This window comes from Panthera uncia (assembly GCF_023721935.1).
Source record: "Panthera uncia isolate 11264 chromosome C1 unlocalized genomic scaffold, Puncia_PCG_1.0 HiC_scaffold_3, whole genome shotgun sequence".
In the NCBI taxonomy this organism is placed as follows: domain Eukaryota; kingdom Metazoa; phylum Chordata; class Mammalia; order Carnivora; family Felidae; genus Panthera; species Panthera uncia.
In genome coordinates this window covers 61,246,316-61,266,486 of record NW_026057584.1, presented here as the reverse complement: position 1 = coordinate 61,266,486, position 20,171 = coordinate 61,246,316, and the positions used below count along the sequence as shown (strand labels likewise).

The 20,171-nt window shown below is 40.4% G+C and overlaps 1 non-coding gene across 1 annotated transcript; it reads left to right on the top strand.

Moving 5' to 3' along the window:
- The first annotated feature begins 15,515 nt into the window (after nt 1-15,515).
- LOC125911950 (U6 spliceosomal RNA) lies at nt 15,516-15,622 on the top strand. The gene has a single exon (XR_007454529.1). It is a non-coding gene; the product is annotated as a U6 spliceosomal RNA (small nuclear RNA).
- Nucleotides 15,623-20,171: the final 4,549 nt, after the last annotated feature.

The following is a 20,171-nucleotide window of genomic DNA, read 5'->3' as shown; positions in this document are numbered from 1 at the left end:
GTGGATGGGGGAGGAGGAGGGAGCAGCTTTAAAAAAAAGTTTGTTTTTTTTTATGTAAAAGTCTAAAAATGACCATCCCAGGTCTAGGGTCATGGCTTGCTTCATGAAGATGTCAGGGATCAAGGACCCTTCTATCTTATTTTAGAAGGCATGGCCTCCATTCCCAAGGAAAGGCTTCTTCCCAGTTCCATGTCCAGCCATCTGTCTATGGCTGTCTAACCAACAAGAAAGGATAAAGAAGGGAATAAAGGGCTCATACCTCCTGTCATTTTTTTTTAAAGGTTCCTGGAAATCACCCTAAGATACTTGTGTTCGTATTCCACTGGCCAGAACACAGTCATGTAGCCAAATCTAGATTCAAGAGAGCTGGAAAATGTGATCTTTACTCTGGTAGGCCAGGTAGTTAATAAGTTAACTGCTGGGGAAAGAACTGCTCTTTTATTTTTTATTTTATTATTTTTTAATAAAGCCTAATGGATGGGATTGGACATGAACAGGTAGTCTCCTTGCAGATTAACCTTAATGAGCAAGAGTTAAAGATAATTCGGTTGCTTTTCACAATATAATCACAGAAAATTTGAATCTTTCCCTGTCGTGCAAGAGAGCATGATTGGTGGAGTGGGGATCTAGGTACAATGGTATATTAGTTTCTTAGGATTGCTGAAGCAAAGTACAATGGACTGAATAGCTTGAACAATAGAAATGTATTGTCTCACAGCTTTAGAGGCTAGAAGTCCAAGATCAAGGTGTTGGTAGGGTTGTTTCCTCTCAGGGGCTCTGAGGGAAGGATCTGTTCCAGGCCCTCTCTGGCTTGCAGATAGCTGTCTTCTACCTCTGTCTCTTCTTATCATCGTCCCTCCACACGTCTGTCTCTGTGTCCAAATGCCCCCTTTCTTACAAGGATCCTGTCGCATTAGATTAGGGCCCATCCTAGTGACCTCGTTTTAACTTGTTTTCTTCTGTATAGACATTATGTTCTGAGGTACTGAGATTAGGATTCCAACATATCTTTTTTGGGGAGACACAATTCAACCCATAACAAATAGTGGAGGATGGGATGGCAAGAACCTTTATAAATAGCAATGTTTAATATTCAGTTTAAATGTTCCATTCATGTATTTTCAAAATTATTTAAAGTTAGTTAACATACAGTGTAGAATTGGTTTCCAGAGTAGAACCCAGTGATTCATCACTTACATATAACACCCAGTGTTCATCCCAACAAGTGTCCTCCCTAATGCCTATTACCCGCTTAGCCCATCCCCCTACCCACCTCCCTTCCAACAAACCTCAGTTTGTTCTCTGTATTTAAGATCTTTTATGGTTTGCCTCCCTCTCTGTTTTTATCTTATCTTTCCTTCCCTTCCTCTATGTTCATCTGTTTTGTTTCTTAAATTCCACATATGAGTGAAATCATATATTTGTCTTTCTCTGACTGACTTATTTCACTTAGCATAATACATTCTAGTTCAATCCACGTTGTTGCAAATGGCAAGATTTCATTCTTTTTGATTGCCAAGTAATATTCTGTTATGTGTGTATATATACGCACACACGTCATCTTCTTTATCCATCAGTCAATGGACATTTGGGCTCTTTCTGCACTTTGGCTATTGTTGATAGGGCTGCTATAAACATTGGGGTGCATGTGCCCCTTCAAATCAGCATTTTTGTATCTTTTGGATAAATACCTAGTAGTGCAGTTGCTGGGTCATAGACTAGTTCTATTTTTAATTTTTCGAAGAAGCGCCATACTGTTTTCTAGAGTGGCTGTACCAGTTTGCATTCCCACCAATAGTGCAAAAGGGTTCCCCTTTCTCTGCATCCTTGCCAACATCTGTTGTTTCCTGAGTTGTTCATTTTAGCCATTCTGACAGGTGTGAGGTGGTATCTCAGTGTGGTTTTGATTTGTATTTCCCTGATGATGAGTGATGTTGAGCATCTTTTCATGCATTTGTTAGCCATCTAGATGTCTTCTTTGGAAAGAAGACATGTCTTCGTGCATTTCTTCACTGGATTATTGTTCTGCTCATTTAGATATAAAACCCCTCTATTACCCCAAATCTTCAGTAAAAAGTCTGCCATGTATGTTAGAGGCACTTTGGAGAATGTGAGTGAGGAAGTACTCTTGGTGTGCTGATCCCACTCTGTCTACTCTCAGAGTAAGCCTGGAGAGTGCATGCCCCTAAAGCATCCGTCAGCCACTCCCAGATGAGGACATGTTGGTGGGTAAATACAACTTCCTCACTCCCTGGTTGGGACAACTCTGAGGTTTGTCCCTCGCGTCATCTCCAGAGTCCCCAGTGGCATGGACCACCAGTTGCCCACAGTGGTAATGTATGCTTTACTGACTGACTTTGCCTCCTGACCTCACATCTCCACTCCCTCACTGGTGTTTCCCCGGGGTTACCTCGCAAGTAAACTACTTGTGATCAAAACCTAGCCCGAGGGCTTGCTACTAAATGATCCTACACTTAGGCAGTGCCCAAAAGTTTGAAAACTTAAACTGAAATCCAAGAGCTTTATAAGTATGCTTAGGAAAAATATCTCCATATTTTTAATGTCTGTTAATGTCTTTAATAACCTCCTGTGGTGGAGAGCCAATACTGTGTCAGAGTCTCTTGTTTCATTCATGGGCTTTCAGCATAAAGTTTGAAAAGGTGGAAACAACAAATAATTGTATTTTCAAAGTTCATTTTTAGTTTGCTCCCTGCTAGCACCTTAAAACAGATGGTATCCATTCAAATGAAAATGAGGTACAAAAGTGATTTTTATTAAAATTAACATTCAATTTAAGTTTTGCTTTATTATGCATACCACAAATAACTGTGTGAGTTCCCTGTAAATAGGGTGTATATTCGACATAATTCATAGTTATTCATGCTCTACCAATTACATTGAAATTATGACTGGAGTTACCACAGAACCTCAATAATAATTACTATATAATTTGCAGTTTTCCGGATTGGGGAGCTCTTTGGAAGCTGCAAGTAACTAGCCAATTGTTTTTAGAGAGTACAGTAATGACTGTTATTACAGAGGAGTTGAATGAAGCTCCTTTTTATGCCCTGAAGATTACTTGATAATTACATTTGATGCTATCATTAAAAAAAAAGTCAGCAACAGATAAACAGAGAGCAAACTAACTATAATAACAGTCCAATAATGTGGGCCAATATCGTTGGCTGTGAAAATTAACACAATCTGCCATCGATTTTTAGTTCTCTAATGGGAACACCTGCATATACAAGTACACTTAATTAGATGGATTGCCTTGCCTCCTGAATGGCATTAGAAGAACAATAAGTGAAATTGAAGGGAAGATTTCTGAGATTTTGTTTGTGATGTGAAAGTACAGTAAGGCCACAGAGATGATTCAAAGGAAGCCAGCCCCCCTCACCGCACCCAAAACGAACACAGCTCCATCCTCCCTTCAAAGTCCTCCGTATGGTGCTCTGATCATCCCGGCATCTCTTTTCAGTAACCTGACCCTGGACTAGAATGTATTACTGTGGCCCACTTCTCAGAAAATCTCTATTTTCTATAGATGAAGCCCATTAAAAGATTTCTTACTTGTAAGTACTTGAAAACAGTATTTCTCCTCTACTGTTTTCCCTTTTAATGTTTGTTTATTTTAGAGAGGGTGCACGCACACGCACACGTGCACACATGCGCCCGTGAATGGGGGAGGGGCAGAGATATGGGGGGGGGGACAGAGGATCCCCAAGAGGGCTCTGTGCTGACAGCAGAGAGCCCCGTGCAGGGCTTGAACTCACACAAACCATGAGGTCATGACCTGAGCCAAAGTCAGACGCTCGACCAACTGAGCCATCCAGGTGCCCCAACTTTTTTCCCTTCTAAACTAGGCCTTCCTAGACTTTGCCCAGACATTTTTTATGCAGGGCGATGCTTCTCATAGGCGCTGACCCCAGGCTAGTGTCAGGGATTCCAAGTTTGCTTTCAGTCCTGTGAATCTCCTTTCCCCTTTCTCCTCCTCTCACCTTTAGGGCATGTCTGAGCAAAGCTTATTTTTATGACGTGATCTTGTGCCATCCCTGTGCTACCTTTCCCAGTGCCAACTGCTCCGTAAAATTAGCTCCAGGGGGTGAATGAAAGATTCTCTCCCCATCTTAAATACCTCAGCCAAGGCCAGGGCCGACACTGAAATCCAGAGCCAAGGCCAGGGCTTCTGAAATGCAGTGTCCTAGGCTGCACCTCGTCAAGTTACCTTCCTGCAACTCTTGGGTATAGCTACAATAAGTGCCCACCGTCCTGACCTCCCTGCTGGAAGAAGAGAAGTCCCTGCCTGAGAACAGCCACAGTGACAGCATCAAGACAGTCTCTGCCACGCTCATTTTCTGCGGCAGCTAACTCGAAGTAAAAGCTCCTGCCTTTCACTGGTAGGTTGCCCTGGGAACCGCCATTTTCAGTCTATTAAGATCTTTGTTCATATTTTGTCTCGCTGCTAGTATTGGCTCCTGTTTCTAATGTTAATAAGACTTCCACCAGCCGGCTCGCTGAAATGGCCCTCTTATACTTTTATTCAACTGATAAACTCCAACCACTTTATGACAAAACCATTTTATTTAATGGTCTCCAAAAGCACCCCATAAAATGCTTCACGAGTCCTTTCTTGAGGCCTTTGTAGCAAGACCTACTAGACTTTCAGAATTCCTGTGACCAGAGTCTCATCTACTTCTAGAAGACTCTAGGTGGTGGAAGGACCCCCTATAGAAAATCTACTGGCGGTATGGACGACATGACAGACTGATAAGATGGCTAGAAAGGCTGAAGTAGACACAGTTGGAGGTGCTGCCCAGCTGTCCCTCTGTCAGGAAACTTCCTTCCTCCCCTTCTTCCATAGAATTGGGCCACCAGCAACTGAATCAATTCTGGTACACCATCCGTCTGGCCTCAGTGATTGGTGCAGAAGTGGGTATGTGACCCACAGAGGACTCTTCTGTGTCTTTTCTATGATAGCTAGATCTTGTGAAAGAGAATAAATCTCTTCCCTTGGCATGACAAAGACTGCAAGTAGCCAAAAACATGGAGAGAGAGAAAGACAGAGTGAGAGAGTATCTTGATAATATAATTTGACCTATTGGGCTTAACTGTGCTGGAAGAAGCCAATACATGTGTTGTTTTTTTTTTTTTCCTTAAACTAATTTGAGGGAGTTTCCTGCCACATGCAGCTAACAGAATTCCAGCTAATAATCCCATTTATTTTACAGATGAGGAGCCTAGGAGTTCAAGAGGTTAACTGATTTACCTAAGTCCACTCATCTAGTTAGTAATATGGCCAATTGGAAAGCACGCTGTAAAAGAATGTGACGTGAAACATCTATTCGTGCTGGGTCAGAGAAAAAGGACCCTGTTGAAAGCTATTTGGATGCTAATTCTGTCATTAGCTCTTCCAGCTCCATGCCAACCAGCTCTCCTATGTCATCTGAAAATGTGATAAGCAGCCAAAAAATGTCTAAGCCACTATTAATATTCTTAAACAAAAGTATATCCCAAGTGCAGAAACCTTCCTCCAAAATGACATTGACCCACTGACCAATCTTCTTTTGATATAGCTGTTCAGTTGCTTGCTAACCCACCTAACTACTGTCACGCAGGCTACACCCTTGCTACTCAAAGTGTGGCACGTGGACTTGTGCAACACCATGAAGCTGGTTAAAATGCAGATTCTCGGGCCCCACTGCAGACCTCCAGAATCAGAATCTGCATTTTAACAAGAGGCTCAGGGGATTCACTGCACAATCAAGTTTGAGAAGCATGGATATTGGTTCTTCACCTTAACAACACACACACACACACACACACACACACACACACACACACAATTTTGCCACATGTAGTAGTCCCCATTTATCTGAGGATTTGCTTTTTGCAGTTTCAGTTACTGGCAGTCAACCACAGTCCAGAAGCAGATGATCCTTCTCCGGACGTATTGTCATGTCAATAGCAACCTAACGCTATGTCACAATGCCTACATCATTCACTTCACTCCCTCTCATCAAATAGGCATCTTATCAGCTCACATCATCACAAGGGTGAGTACCGTATAATAAGATATTTTGAGAGAGAGAGAGAGAGATCACATTCATGTAACCTTTATGACACTATATTGTTATAATTGTTCTATTTTATTATTAGATATGTTAACCTTTTACTGTATCTAATTTATAAATTATTTTTTTATCACAGGCATGTATATATAGGAAGAAACATAGCATATATGGGTCCGGTACTAGCCACAGTTTCAGGCATCCACTGGGGGCCTTTGAACATAAAGGGGGACCTTTATCCTTTGTACCTTTAATGAGTTGATACATACATGCCCCTTATCTAAAAGTCAGGCACTTTTGTGGAAATAAGAAATACAGTAGTTTGATGTGTCTCTTTCTTGCTGAATCTGTGCAAGCTTGTATTGATCGCTATTGATAAACTATTTTAATGAAAAGAAATATTGCCTGGGCTTAACACCAAATTGCCAGAACTACAGATTAGAGTACCTTTTTTTTTTTTTTTTTGACTTTTGGAAAATTGGGATCACATTTGCCCTTCTTGAGTCTTTCAAAAACCACCCCAAATATTCTTCCAACACATTCTTCACACTTCCTTAAAGATGGCAAAGGGGTTCAGCGATTTCATTTGCAAGTGTTTTCGGTATTCTGGAACTCCTCCAGGTTAGGTCATTCAAGCTAATTTAGAGCATCTAGGTCACTGGATTTCAACCCTGGCTGCACATTAGAATCACCTGAATCATTAGAATCACAGCTTTAAAACTACCTGTGCTTGGGCCCCTTCACAGGCCAACTGAATCCACATCTTGGGGGGCGGGGGGAGAGAGTATCAGCAGGGTATTGCTTTTTTAAGCACCCCCAGGTGATGCTAGTGTGCCAGCAGAGGTAAAAGCCATTGAAAAGAGGACTGAGGTTTTTAAAAATCTAATTCCCAGGGTGCAGAGAATCAGAATCTCTGGTCGAGGCTCAAGCATCAATAGTTGTAAGCCCCCCAGATGATCCTTGGGTGCAGCGGGACAGAGAACCACTGAGCTGGGTGAGCCCAATAAGCTCTTCTCCCCTAATTGAGCGCCTTTCCTGATGTCAGAATTTGTCCCATCCTTCTTTCCTGTCTGAAGGGAATTCCCCTTGATGAAGGAATTCAAAACGAAACAGAAGTTCCTGATGCCTTTCACAGAGTTTGTTTTTCAGTTTTATCTTGGCTTTTCTTTATTTCCTCCTCAGTAGTGTGAAATGTTCTTAAAAAATACTTTTTTAAATTTTTTTTAACGTTTATTTATTTTTGAGACAGAGACAGAGCATGAACGGGGGAGGGTCAGAGAGAGGGAGACACAGAATCTGAAACAGGCTCCAGGCTCCGAGCTGTCAGCACAGAGCCCGACGCGGGGCTCGAACTCACAGACCGTGAGATCATGACCTGAGCCGAAGTCGGCCGCTTAACCAACTGAGCCACCCAGGCGCCCCTTAAAAATATTTTTTAATGTTTATTTATTTTTGAGAGAGAGAGGGAGACAGAGTGTGAACAGGGGAGGGGCAGAGAGAGGGAGACACAGAATCCAAAGCAGGCTTTAGGCTCCGAGCTGTCAGCACAGAGCCCAACGCGGGGCTCGAACTCACAGACTGTGAGATCGTGAACTGAGCCGAAGTCGGATGCTTAACCGAATGAACCACCAAGGCGCCCCTGAAATATTCTTGATTTGACCAGCTTGTCCCTAAGACAACACTGCCCAGTCCTCGTGAAGCCTATCATGTCCCTAGTTTAAGAATCTAGAAACATTTATGGAGTAAGCCATTTGCATTCCGTCACCTTAGTGCAATATCCTTCCCAGACTTTTCCCCACACCTGCAGGACAGTTATGATTGACACCATTAGGCAGATGAAGAAACTGAGGCTCAGAAAAACTAAGTGACTTGCTCAGAACTATACAGCCATTAGGTGGCCGAACTAGGATTTGAATCCATGGCTCTTTGGCTCTAAAAATCATACTCTTTTTCATTATGGCACAGTTCCTCCCACATTTTTTGGGGTTTTTTGTTTTTTGGTTTTTTTGCTCCTCACAATTCTATTTTTAATTAAAATCTTAGGTGCATAAATTTTCCAGTATACTAAATTCTTATCACAGATAAACCAGACCAGGCATGGAATATCTATCACTGATTCCTAGAGAAGTTGTATTAGCATGACCTGGAAGCAGGCAATCTATTCCTTTCTATAAGTCATAACTACAAGAGCGGACCATGATATCTTCAAATGTTTGCACGAGTTTTTAAGCCATGGGAGTACAGTGCTTATAGATCTGTTTTCATTATAGATCTATTTCCAACGTGTTTTCTAACTTATTAAATAGTATTTTTAAAATACCATAATTCCTTGCAATCCTCTCCCCAAAAAGTAGAAATCTAAATCCACATATCTCACCTATTAACTAAAATCTTATTTCTAAGATTTAGGTATAAGGTGGCTAAGTGGTCTCCATTTTCAAGGAAGAGAAAACATAAAATTGGTTTGACTTGTATTTGAGGGATTTAGATTAAATATGAGGAAGTTCTTTATTATGTTAAGTATGGGGAAGAGGAAGTTTACCTGTCCACCTCTAATGGGCTTTTTCAGTGAAATCAGGACTTCATGAAAAGTGGAGAGAGGAGGAATAACATTCTACTTCTTTAGGGATGGTTTATTTTGCACTGACAGTTCTGGGCTGTTTGAGATGCATTAGGACAAGTTGGAGGAATCCTGGCCTGCAACCTAGAGAGAGGCAAAGGTGATCATTTCTTCTAAGATAATTCTCATTGTAGTATTTCAGGACTAGAGTAAGGTGTCAGAAATGGGAAGTGAGGGACATGTCTGCCTTTTAAACGTTAAAATGCCAGAGAAATACATTCTGGATCGGAGAACGTAGGGTCAAAGTCACTTCAAGAAGACCAGGCTAGCAAGGTTCCACTAGAACTTATTTTCATGTAATTTCTGTTCTTCATCCTTTCTGCTGCCTGGAATGGGTTGAAATGGATGGAGCTCTCTCAGTTATATTGGATCATGAGATGGCATTGAGAATAGAAGCCACTTTGATGAATATAGCAAATAAAAAATAGAGGGTCTATTCCAGACCAGAAACTGTTCTCCATCTGAGGCAGACATTATGCATTCTTCTGTTACATGCAGCCCAATCTAGTCCACTAATAGATTCACATTTTGGTAAGCTCTTGAGCCTTCTTAGCCCAGGGCCCCATGGAAAGCAAGGAGTAGAGATCCATTCAAAGAAAAAGTACATAAAACCAGTTCAGGAAAAATATATAGTAGCCAGATCAGCTCAGTAACTGAGGGTGTTACTGAACTGAAAATATTCTGCTAACCAGCTCAAAGATGGTAGTATCGCCCTTTCCTGACCAGAAGAAAATGATTTTAACTCTTATTGGATTTTGGTCCACGTTCCTGGAGGAAGCCTAAGGGAGGCTGAGTGAAGGCACCAGGGGAGCAACTGCTGTCTAAAAGCTCCACTGCAAGCAGGCTAATTGCCCCCTCTATAGATGTAAAGATTCAGGACTCAATTCAGAGTGTTATTCAGATCCCAGTACTGACTGAAGTAGTGAGGTCTCTCGGCGTCACCTTAAGAGCTAACCTTTTGGCAAGGGCAGCGTAAGAATCTTTAATTACTCTTTTCTTTAACTGATATCAGCTGATCTGTCCATTTGATACAACCTGCACTGAATGGAGACTCGTGCATTTAGTCTTCTCCTGGCCGTGGGGCTTGCTTAATTATTCTTGGCATCCAGTTTATCACCTTAGAGCCTTCCTCATGAAAGACATCATTCACACCTCAGAGAAAGGAGCTCTTTATAATATGGCATTTTCTGGAGAAGATTTCACCTACCAAATGGGAAAATACAGCTTGTCAGCCAGACTGGTGGAACGTTTTTCATGCTCTGAAAGTTTTCTTCCAGCTATTCAGCAGGCTGTGTTCTGGGCCATTTTCAAGATCTACTGAGAGCCAGTGACTGCTTGTGCCCACAGACTGGGCTGCCACTCAGCCCTCCTGGTAACACTTCTGTGCTTGAGTCCTCTTCAGAAATACCGTGTTGCTTTAGGAGGAGCAATGAACTGCTCTGGGTTCAGATTCTGACTCTGTCCCTCACCCTGAAGTGGCCCGGGATGACACCTTTAGGCAAGTCAGTTAATTTCTCAGGGCCTCAGTCCACTTATTTGTAAAATAAGTGGTTAAAGTATTAACGCTTTCAGCTTAAAATACTGTAATTTTGTGGGTTTTCTTATTGGGAATAGAAAAATGAAAACATTTTGCTCCGCATGAGCAATTATTTTTTATTGCTGAAATAAAACACATACTTTGCCAAAAGCACAAATGTATATTAGCAGAAAGGTTAAAATGTAAATTTCCACATTCTCACCACTGTTCGTATTTTATATTTTTCCTACATACTTTAAAAAAATTTTTTTAATGTTTTTAATTTATTTTTGAGAGAGAGAGAGAGAGAGAGAGAGAGCGAGCATGAGCAGGGAAGGGGCAGAAAGAGAAGGAGACACAGAATCCAAAGCAGGCTACAGGCTCTGAGCTGTCAGCACAGAGCCCGACGCAGGGCTTGAACTTGTGAACCACGAGACCATGACCTGAGCTGAAGTTGGATGCTTAACCAACTGAGCCACTTAGGTGCCCCTCCTACAGACTTTTAAATAAGCATAAACATGCTAGAAATCTTTTTGCAAAAATACCGCATCCAATCACCTGTTCTGTGGTCTGCTTTTTCACTGAACAAGATATTCAAAACATTTCTCTGTGTCAAATATGTATGGAGATATATATATATATATATATATATATATACACACACACACACACACACACACACACACACAAACATACACATCATCATGTTAATGATCACACAGAATTCTCAGAATGTAGCACAATTTGTTTAACTAAACTTCTGTTTTTTGCTATTGTAAATATTGCTGTATTGAAATCCATGTATGTATAGTTGACCCTGAATAATGCAGGAGTTAGGGGCATCAACTCCTTGCTCAAAATCCACATATTGTTTTTGGCCCCCTAAAACTTAATTACTAATAGCCTGCTGTTGACTGGAAGCCTACTGGTAATGTAGACTGTTGATTAACACATATTTGTATTATATGTACTAGATGTATTCTTACAATAAAGTAAGCTAGAGGAAAAGTGTTATTAAGAAAATTGTAAGGGCTAGAAAGTACATTTATAGTATTTATTGAAAAAAAACCCACATGTAAGTGGATCCATGCAGTTTAAACCTATATTGTTCAATGGTCAACTGCACATCTCGTGTAATGTCTTTTTCCTTCAGATAATTCCTAGAAATGAAGTTCCTGAGTTTGACACTACCCTTTTGAGGATTTTATACATGTTCCAAGTTGTCCTTGAGTAAGTTGTATGAATTTACTTTCCCCAAACGTAAGAATGCCTTTCCCCATCCTCTCTCTGATTCCTTTTATTGCTTGTCTTTCTGATAGGTATATCCTATTCCTTTTAATTTTGCATTCTTTGGCAAAAAGTGGGATTTGTTCTTTCTGTGTATTTTTCTTAGAGATTTGTGTATTTTCCCTAGAAAACGGTCTATGTCCTATGTCCACTTTTTTCTGTTGGGACTATGTCTGGGGTCTCTTGTATAGGCATAGCTGCTGCCACCTTACCATAGAAGATGGATGAGACATGACAGGTGAATGGGCGAAGAGGGAGGGAGTCCCCCAGGAAGGCAGGCAAACCCATGTGCTCCCACATGGCCCCCGGCACTCCCAGCCCCTAGGTAACATGCTGCAGACACACAGAGGAAGATGTCAAATAGGTACCCCTGTGGATGTGAGGGAAAGGAAGGAGCCCTTAGGTGACTACCTAAACCTTGGTTGTCACAGTAGGGTCAGGACACAGGGCGATTCAGAGCAGTCCAGGAGCCATCACGTAGAAAAAGTGACTAGGACACAATGAGTGATAGATGGGGAGGAGGAGGTACACAAAATGTCCAGCTGCATTCAATATCCACCACATATTTATGCTTTAGTTATTTGATAAATATTTGAGTATTTACAATGAGCCAGGAACTGCACTTGCCAAAAAAATTAATACACTACAGGGGCACCTGGGTGGCTCAGTCTGTTAAGCATCCAACTCTGAATTTTGATTCAGGTCATGATCTTATGGTTTGTGAGATCAGGCCCCACGTCAGTGTCTGCACTGGCAGTACAGAGCCTGCTTGGGAGTCTCTCTCTCCCTCTCCCACTCCCGCTTGTGCATGCTCTCTCAAACAAACATTTAAAAATAAACGAACTACAATAATATTTTTACCTATATAACTATTTGTTTTTTGTTTCTTCAAAAGGATTCCATTTTTAGCATTCAGCAGCAGACTAGGGAGTATTTAATTTCATTTGAAACAGAATGCATAGTCAGAACACTAAATGGGATGGGATCTGAATGGATGAGTTGAATACTTCTCCAAGTGATATGTTGTTCTGATAGAACCTTGTGACTAGACAGGACCTGGAGATGACATGACGATTTGCAACGATGCCTTAAATGGTTTCCTTGGGGCTGGGAAAGTGCTAGAATGCTTGGTCAGCCAACTCACCATATGGGAATATGTTTTCACAAAAGGCAAACTATTAACAGACTGTTTTGAGTAGTAGTGGATGGGACTAGCAATGGTAGTGGAACGTCTATCAGTTTTTACGGTAAATGTATATTACAATATTTTGTGAAGATCTCCAGACTATTGACATGAGAGAAATGGAAACTTCTGAATATGACCCTGTGGTAGCTGGTCAGTAATTCACTACAGTTGACTCAGAGAAGATTTCAGACTCAGTAGAATTCAGCTGCTCGTCCTTGCCTGTCCCCAAAATATCACACCCTGGTGCAATAAAAAATCAGGACTTCAGCCATGTGGATTCTCTCAAAGGTAAGAGGTAGCACAGTAAATAAGTCCCTCCTTCTTTATTACTTGCTCATTTTGGGTGTGTCTTCATAATTTTTCGAGGCAGTTTCCATTTTCACCCTGGGTGTATCACTTGCCCAGCCAGTTTTTCCTCTCTGTGAGTTTTGTTCCATTGGAGCAGAGGCTAAATACCACGACTTGCAGCTTCCAGGCAAGGGGGTGGGGGTCAGGAGCAGATTTTGCAGTATCTCTAGAAATCTTCCAAATAATAGCCATTCAGGAACATAGACCTTAGTTTCAGTGGTTCAGGAGAATTCATTTGGAGTAGAGAAAACTCATTGGCTGGTGGCAGTGATTCAAGCCGCTCGCTTCACAAAGAATATTGCCAGAGCCAAATTCTTTGCCAGTTATGGAGGTCAGAGGTGAGGTAACTGTGCTTACAGGGCAAAGCTCTTTTACGGATCCCCTTGGCTTTCTGCTTTCTTCTTTATAGCTGATTAACACCCAATGGCCATTTCTTTAAAAAAGAAAAATTCAATTTCTTGGTTTAATTAACTTCCCTAACACAGTATTCACCACAGTCTGCCGGGATTCAGACACTGACGAGACTTCGTCATATCTGATTTCAGTTTGAGGTAATTCATTGCTGTAGCTCACTAAATTCCAAATACTGTCTCAGGGCTTGTGTGGTCAAAAGGAGGCCTGAACTTAACCCTCGGCTGGCACATGTGAGGATTTTTACATGCTGAGTTAGTGTATCCACTATAGGTGCTTTTTGGAGAGCCCGAAACTTTTTGCCTTGGTTTGACATTTTGCCTTAACTTCATGGTCACAGTCTTAAGATCAGTCTTCCATCCTTTTTCTGTGCATTCGCTGATGGCATGGGTTTTGTTATCGTTAATTTTAACATGGCATGGAGTACTTCTTACTGCCTCATTCTCTGAACGATCAATAAATAAGTGTTTATGGAGAATCCAGAGAGCATGGTTTACTTTATACATTTACCAAGTATCTGCAGGTTTAGAGAATTCTATTTGCTTTTATTCTTTTATTACAGCTGTAAAGCATTACATGGTAGAGGCAATAAAGTATAATGGTTAAGTGCATGAATGCTAAGCCAAATTGCCTGAGTTCAAATCTAGCTCTGAAATGTCACAACTGGGCGAGTTAACTGATGACTCTGTGCCTCAGCTTCCTCATATGTAAAATCAAGATAATAATAGTATCTAATTTGGGGATTGTTAGGTAGTAAATTAATTAAGAAATGTGAGGCAGTTAGGGGTGCCTGGGTGGCTCAGTCGGTGAAGCATCCGACTTCAGCTCAGGTCATGATCTCATGGCTCGTGAGTTCGAGCCCGGCGTCAGGCTCTGTGCTGACCGCTCAGGGCCTGGAGCCTGCTTTGGATTCTGTGTCTCCCTCTCTCTTGGCCCCACCCCCACTCACACTCTGTCTCTGTCTCTTTCAAAAAAAAAATTACAAAATTAAAAAAAAAAATTTTTTTAATGTTTATTTATTTTTGAGACAGAGAGAGACAGAGCATGAATGGGAGAGAGAGGGAGACACAGAATCGGAAGCAGGCTCCAGACTCTGAGCCATCAGCCCAGAGCCTGACGCGGGGCTCGAACTCACTAACCGTGAGATCGCGACCTGAGCTGAAGTCGGACGCTCAACCGACTGAGCCACCCAGGCGCCCCTACAAAATTTTTAAAAATAAATAAAAACAAAAAAATTGAAGAAAAAGCAAAAGAATTGAAGAAATGTAAAGCAATTAGAACAGTGCTTCGGCTCATCATAAGTTCTCACAATTCCACTCACAGTGAACAGTTATTAGAGGATATCACTACTGAAAGATCATTATTATTTCACTGAGGAATTATGAATTGTCTACAACTAGCAGTCTTGTCAACCGTCTTTCATCTATTACCTATATTGTGCAATGCATGGTGGGTGATGAAGCCACAGAGGTGAATCCTACATAAGCTCTACCCTTGAATTAATTGGGAATTTGACATATTCATCACAATTGAGTGATGATTTGTTGCATGAAGTCGCCTAGTTGCGCCAGCCTGGCTATTGACTGAGTTAGGACCCCATGCAGCACAAGATAGTAGGAAGTATCTCAGCGTTCTGACATCCAACTCATTATTCCCTCTAAGGCTTTCTGAATTACCTCACCTCTGTTGGTGATCTCTGCTCCTGGAAAAAGCCCGGACCTAAGAAAGGAAACAATCCCCAGGGACCTTTAAGGAGCACCTTGAAGAAGGTGTTAGTGCATGTTACCTATTCTAAGACGCACATTTTTTCCCGCCTTTTTATTCCTCTGAAATCAGGTGCAGCAAAGACGCATTGCCAGCGCCATTGCCTCTGTGTGCAAAAATGTGGTCTTAGGTGCTTGGCTGTCCCTTCCCTAGAGTTATGTGCATTGTCAGTACCACAGGACTTGAGGTTTATTGTTAAAACATCTTCAAAATGATCATAATGTGGCATGGACTAAATGAAAACCTACTTTACTACACATACAGGAAGGCACAGAAACACCGCTGTAATATGTGACTAAAAAAGAAATGGCTGCGCTCGCTTCGGCAGCACATACACTAAAATTGAAACGATACAGAGAAGATGAGCACGGCCCCTGCGCAAGGACGACACGCAAATTTGTGAAGCATTCCAGCTGTAAAAAAAATAATGACAAGTAAGTCTGAAAGTGAGCTTTCGTTACACATAAAATAAAATTCTAAGTGCTCAGAGCACATGGGCCGTAAGTTAGTTGGCAGCATTTTCTTGTTTCTTCATAACGGTTCATTTTATACTCGAGATATCCTTAGATTTGATGACATATACATCTTAAAGCTCAAGAAAGAAGATTATAAAGTAGCTACCTTGAAATTTCCCACAGCATTCCAGATTTTCAAATTTTGGCAGAACCAAATTCTACCTGCATTCATATTTAGTTTTTAAACTCATCTCATGTTTTCAACTGAGATACATTTTTTTAATGATTTTATTTTTCTAAGCTTATCAATTTTGAGAGAGCACAAGTGGGGGAGGGGCAGAGAGGAAGAATTTCAAGTAGGCTCTGTCAGTACAGAGCCTGATGCAAGGCTCGAACTCATGAAACTGTGAGATCATGACCTGAGCCAAAAGCAAGAGCCGGCTGCTTAACCAACTGAGCCACCCAGGGACCCCTAAATGTGTTCATTTTGAAAGAAAAAGTTCACTTGTGAAATGAAGGTTTTGCCGTGCTAGTTGAATGGTTTAAATATGAATTACAATTAATCTGTAACTATTAAGCTGAAAAAACATGTTTGACCCTTTACCATGTAAAGTCATCTTACTGGGGAGCCTGGCTGGCTCAGTTGGTGGAGCATGCAACTCTTGCTCTTGGGTTGTGAGTTCAAGCCCCACGCTGGGTGTACAGATCACTTAACAGTAAAATCTTTAAAAATAAATAAATAAAATCGCCTTACAGTAGAATGCAGGCATGTGTATAATCCCTTGGGAAACCCCACATCTAGGTGAGGTTCCACCTGCTCAGATGTGTCACTTCCTTCCAGCCATGGAGCTTTTCCCACTATTTCCAGACTCTTTATTTGCATTTGCTTTAAAGAAATTCACACTGAAAAATCCTTCCCAAACTGAATTCAGAGAGCTACCATCAATTTAGTGTTTGACTTCTCAGCACTCATTAATTTTCCTGTTTGTTTTGGTTACTAAAGGATGGAAAGTTCGATGCCCTACTTTGGCTGGGATGACTGACCCTCTAAGGTTGCTGGACACTTTATCATGCATGAATTCTTACTGACATTTTGATACAATAATTGTGGAATGTTGGGAGAGGGGTCTGATTTTAGCCTAGGGAGATCATTTTCAAGATCAGTACTTGTCCTTCATTTACTTTCAATTTGTAAACCCAGTCATACATCTCCTTTGACTCAATAGAGCATCACTTTCACATATGGCCAGGACTCTTGTATCAACAAGATGAGGAAATTCTGTTTATCAGCAAGTGACGCTTTCCCCACTTTGCACTTCCTACTAATTATGGCTGTTAAGTTTTCAGGGTCCTATCACAAAGAGCAGTTCATTAACTTTAATTATTTTTGAAATTCATTGGCTCCAATACAGAGTGAAGCTGGCAGATGCCAGAGGGTTAGAGTTGCAGAAATTAATTAACAAAGAGTGGAAGCTCTTATTAGCTGATGCTTTTTGCTATCTTCCTTTTTTTCTGATTTAACCACTTCAGAGTGGGTCTCAGGCCCTTCAAACTGGAGGCAGGGGAAAGGTTAGAGGTGAATGTTCAAGACACAGGAAGTCGAAGTCGCAGGCCTTGGCCAGGAGCAGAGTGCTTGTCTTGTTCTGCATTATTTCCCAACTGTATCACTATCAGGTCTGGATTTAGAAAATCCACAGATTAGCTGGTTCCCAAATCACATCCAACTGGTGTCCATGTTTATAGTTGATTCCAGATAGCAATTGACGCTTAAAACTTCGACTGGGATCCCTCTGTGTGGCAACCTGTTAAAATTAGATTTCAGTGGCCCGTGGAAGTCCTTTCCTCTGTATAGTTATGGCACTTTGCTGGTATTCTTTAAACATTAAGCCAGTTGGAATTATTGCTATAGATTCCACTGGTAAGTCCATGTCTGTTCCAACTTCTCTTTTTAAAAGTATCTTCCTGATGTGGAAAAGTAGTGCTCTCCAGCATTGCTAGAGGCAGTATAAATTGGTACAATTTTTCTTACTTTCTTTACAGTCTTTCTGGAAAACAAGATAGCCATAGCCATAAGATGTCATCAAGTGCACATACAATTTGACCAGGATTTCCACAAGTATTTTGTCCAAGGAAATAGTGAGAAATGTGGGAAAGGTTTATCAAGAAGGAAGTTCATTGCACAATTAATTATATTAGTGAAATATTAGAAAAATCTAAACATCCCAACCCCTTGAATATTACACAGCCAGCAGAAGTGACATCATAAAATATTTGATACAGGAAAATGTTTATCTTGTGAAGTTAAAGAACCATGTCACATGGGAATGCAAGCTGGTGCAGCCACTCTGGAAAACAGCATGGAGGTTCCTCAAAAAACTAAAAATAGAACTACCCTATGACCCAGCAATTGCACTACTAGGCATTTGTCCACAGGATACAGGTGTGCTGTTTCGAAGGGACACATGCACCCCCCTGTTTATAGCAGCACTATCAACAATAGCCAAAGTATGGAAAGAGCCCAAATGTCCACTGATGGATGAATAGATAAAGAAGATGTGGTCTATATATACAATGGAGTATTACTTGGCAATCAAAAAGAATGAAATCTTGCCATTTGCAACTACATGGATGGAACTGGAAGGTATTATGCTAAGTGAAATTAGAGAAAGACAAAAATCATATGACTTCACTCATATGAGGACTTTAAGAGACAAAACAGATGAACATAAGGGAAGGGAAACAAAAATAATATAAAAACAGTGAGGGGGACAAAACAGAAGAGACTCATAAATATGGAGAACAAACCGAGGGTTACGGGAGGGGTTGTGGGAAGGCAGATGGGCTAAATGGGTAAGGGGCACTAAGGAACCTACTCCTGAAATCATTGTTGCACTATATGCTAACTAATTGGGATGTAAATTTTAAAAAATAAAAAATAAAATTAAAAAAAAAGAAAAGACAAAGATCGAGCTTGTGATGAAGGAAACCCAGCAAGCAATACATGCAAAAAATGAAAATTTCATCAGCCACTGTCAACAATAGGTCAGTGAAATAAATGGCAGAATGTTTAAAATTTCTTAAAAAGTAGCCATTAGAATATATTCAGATAAAATATGTGTTTGTCCTGTGTGTACTTTCTAAAATAGTTCAATATATTATTTGTCTCTTTAAAGTCCCCGTATTTAATGATACTGTTGTGTAAATTCATTCGTTATAAAGCAATTTCTTTTCCAGCTAAAGAAAATAGATTGTATTTACCTTAAATTTTCATGATCTCCCAAATAATAAATGGTTAATGTTACTAGTAATCCTTATTAGGAAAGAAAAACAAACCAAAGATTTTTTTAAAGTGTTGGGATAACTCAAAGTTAAGATGATAACAGTTGATAATTTTCAGCTTTTGCATGGATTGTTCTTCAGTTCATACTACTGACTTTTTTCTCCTTGTATTTTTCTTCCGCCTTAAAAAAGAAATAAGCTATACTGATATATTCAAATTCTTTGTAAAAATTAAAGCTATAAAACCAGGTAGACTGAGGCTTTAACGCCTTAAATATCACACCTCATCTCTTCTTTTTGTGAAACTCCTCTGCCCTCACATAAAATCAGTGGGTGAGTTGCTAAAGGTCACCAGCCAACTGGTAACAACTGTCAAATTCTATACCCGGCCCCCTCGTTCCGTCAACTAGATGACACTGCCTCCCCCAAAACAAGAAAGTTGTTAAAAGTTCTCAATAAAAATAGAAATATACAAGCTAAAAAAAAAAGAACCAGGTCACAGAACTATATAGTATTATTCTAATTTGAATACTTGTATACAGTTATAACAGTTTATGAGGGGCAGAACTACAGTGCATTTTTATTTTCATCCTTATATGTTTATGTATTTTTCAAATTTTCTACATTGGACAACCACCACTCTTATGATCAGAGAAGGAACATGAAAGGCTTTAAAAAAGAAAGAAAAGAAAGAAAACACCTCCTTGAGACATAGCACACTTGTTGAAATTTATCAAAATCAAGGCCTTATTCTTCCTGAAAGTTCAGGAAGAAGGAAACTATGATCTGCTAAGGGCTTGTCCTGTATTAGGCACTGTGCTAGGGCCTTTTTACATATATTCTTCCACTTATCACAATAGTCTCGTAAGGTATGTTCTTAGCCTTATGGATGAGCATGCAAAGACTCAAGAGACTTAAGTAGCTTAACTTACCTCAGTTCAAATAACTATTAAATGATAGAGTCAGAATTCAGAGTCAGGTGTTTTCATTTGTTTATTCATTGGCTTATTCATATATATACACACACATATGTAATCATTAGGATGGCTAAATAGTTCTGGCATATAAAAAATAGAGAATAATATAACAAACAGAATAACATTAAAAATATCCATAGTTTCCACTTCCAGCTTAAGAAATTAAATATTTCAGATATACAGGATGCTGCCTGTGTATTTGTCCCCAATTCCATTCTGTTTTCTTCCATTGAGAAGTAACTATTATCTTGAACATG